Source organism: Suricata suricatta, chromosome 10 (assembly GCF_006229205.1).
Source record: "Suricata suricatta isolate VVHF042 chromosome 10, meerkat_22Aug2017_6uvM2_HiC, whole genome shotgun sequence".
In the NCBI taxonomy this organism is placed as follows: Eukaryota; Metazoa; Chordata; class Mammalia; order Carnivora; family Herpestidae; genus Suricata; species Suricata suricatta.
In genome coordinates, this window is record NC_043709.1 from 99,724,055 (window position 1) to 99,727,073 (window position 3,019).

General features: G+C 33.6%; 1 pseudogene; it reads right to left on the minus strand.

The window, feature by feature from the left end:
* LOC115305332 overlaps positions 1-545 on the minus strand; it is a 2,836-nt pseudogene extending 2,291 nt beyond the window's left edge.
* Positions 546-3,019: the final 2,474 nt, after the last annotated feature.

The window sequence follows — 3,019 nt, forward strand, 5'->3', positions numbered from 1 at the left end:
TATATATATATATACACAATGGAGTACTATATGGCAATGAGAAAGAATGACATATGGCCATTTGTAGGAAAGTGGATGGATCTCGAGGATGTCATGCTAAGTGAAATAAGTCAGGCAGAGAAGGATAGATGCCATATGTTTGCATTCATAGGTCTAACAGGAGAGACCTGGCAGGAGACCATGGGGAGAGGAAGGGGGAAAGAGAGCAGGGAAGAGTGAGGGACACAGATCAAGGGAGACTACTGAATACTGAAGATGAACCATGGACTGAAAGGGGAGGGGGAGGGAGGGAGGGGTGATGGTCATGGAGGAAGGCACTTGTGGGGAGAAGCACTGGGTGTTATATGGAAACCAACTTGACAATAAACTATTATAAAAAAAAAAGGAATATCTGCCAATTCCTCTGACTAAGACAGGGTTTTGGCTGCAGTGGGGCTTCCCCTTCTTTGGCACTTTAGCCTTGAGGTTACCCTTCTTAACCTTGCCGCCAGTACAGCCTTCTCGGCTTCAAGTTCTTTCTCCTTAATATTGATCTTCTCAGATTTTTTTTACCCACCATCTTGCAAGATAGGAAAGAGCCAATTTATCAATTTTTTAAACTGTGTGTATGGTGTGAGGTAAAGATCTTAAATCCTTGCTCATATATATGGACATCCATTTGTCTCAGAACAATTTGTTGAAAAGGTGATTCTTTGCCTCATTTAATTCCTTGGCAGTTTTGTCTAAAATCAACCTATCACAAATGTACAAGTTTATTTCTGGACTCTCTTTTCTGTTCTATTGATCTGTAATTCTATCCTTATGCAATAGATTTGTAAAAAAAACTTACTTGAAAATTGATCTGAATAATCAAGATGGTAAATTTTAAAATCAAGAAGTCTTCCATTTTGTTCTATTTGGGTTTATTTCATTTTCATATAAATTTTAGAGTTTTATTGCCTAATTCTATTTTTTTAAAGCTGAATTTTTTATAGAGATTACATTTGATCTACCTAGAATTTGAGAAGAATTTCCATTTTAATAATATTGAGTCTTGAAATCCATAGATGTGGACTGTCTATCCGTTTATTTAGATCTTCTTTAATTTCTTTTGGCAATGTTTTATAATCTTCAGTATACAGGTTTTGAACATCTTTAGGTAGATTTATTCCTCAATACCATATTATTTTTTGATGCTAGTGTGAATGGAACTATTTTCTTAATTTCACTTTCAGGTTGTTTATTGTTAGTATATAAAAATAAAATTGATTTTGGTATACTGATGTTGACCTTATTGAACCCATTTATTAATTTTAAGAGTTTTTTGTTGTTAACTTCTTGGGATTTTCTATTTAAAATATAATGTTATCTGCAAATAAAGACAGTTTTACTTCTTGCTTTCCAACCTGGTTGACCTTTACTTTTTCTTACCTAATTGCACTGGTTGATACTTCCACCACAATTTTGAATAGAAATGAGAAAAGAAAGATGTCTGCCTTGTTCCTGATATTAGGGTGAAAAAATTCAGCCTTCCAGTTTTAAATATAAGGTTTTAATGGATTTTTTATAGATGTCCTTTATCAAGTTGAAGAAGTTCAATTTATCCTTGATTTTACAAAGTTTTATCAGAAATGGTATTGATTTTGAAAAATATTTTTTCTGCTTATGTTGAGATAATTATAATCCTTTTTAGTTTGTTAAATGGTGAATTACACTGATTGATTTCTGAGTGGTAAACCAAGATTGCATTCTCAGGATAAATTCCACACTATCATAAAGAGTTACTATTTTTACATATTATTGGTAAAATGTCCTTAAGAATGTTTGCTTCTCTGCTTATGGGGATATTGATCTACAGTGCTTTCTGTTTTTTGTTTTTTTTTGTTTTTTGTAATGTCTTTACCTGACTTTGATAAGTGGTAATGCTGGCTTCATAGAAGGAGTTTCACTTTCATCAATTTTCTGCAAAAGTTTGTGGAGAATGGATGTTATATCTTATTTAAACACTTAATAGAACTTACCAGTGAAGCCATCTGGGTCTGAAGTTTTCTTATGGAGACAGTTTTTAACTATAAATTTATTTAATAGACATAGAGTTATTCAGGTTATTTATTTCTACTTGACTGAGTTTTAGTAGTCTGGATCTTTCAAAAAATATATTCATTCAGTTAAGTTACCAAATTTATTGTGGTAAAGTTGTTTACAATAGTCCTTTATTATTCTTTCCATATGTATAGAGTTTATAGAGATGTCATTTCTCTCATTCCTGATATTCATAATTTTCATCTTCTCTATTTCTTTTCCTGATCAGTATGGCTAGAGGTCATTAATTTTATTGATCTTCTTTAAAAATGCAGCTTTTAGTTTTATTAATTTTCTTTTTCCCCACTTATAAATTTACTGGTTTCTCTAATCTTTATTATTTCCTTTATTCCTACTTTAGATTTAATTTATTCTTTCTTTCTAGTTTCTTTTATTTATTTATTCATTTACTTTCTGAGGAGGTGAGGAGCAGAGGAGAGAGAGAGAGATGATCTTAAGCAGTCTCCATGCCCAGCATGGAGCCCAGCATGGGGCTTGATCTCACAACCATGAGATCATGACCTGAGCTAAAATCAAGAGTCAGATGTTCAACCGACTGGGTCACCCAGTGCCCCATTTTTTCTAGTTTCTTAAAATCAAAGCTTTTTATCTTGATGAGGTCCCAAGAGTTCAGTTTTGCTTTCATTTCCCTTGCCTTTGGGGATGTGTCAAGTAGGAAATTGCTGCAGTTGAGGTCTAGGAGATTTTTTCCTACTTTCTCCTTGAGGGTTTTGATGGTTTCCTGTCTCACATTGAGGTCCTTCAGCCATTTTGAGTTTATTTTTGTGTATAGTGTAAGAAAGTGGTCTAGTTTCATTCTTCTGCATGTTGCTGTCCAGTTCTCCCAGCACCACCTGCTAAAGAGGCAGTCTTTTTTCCATTGGATACTCTTTCCTCCTTTGTCAAAAATTAATTGACCGTACATTTGTGGGCCCAGTTCTGGGTTCTCTATTTGATT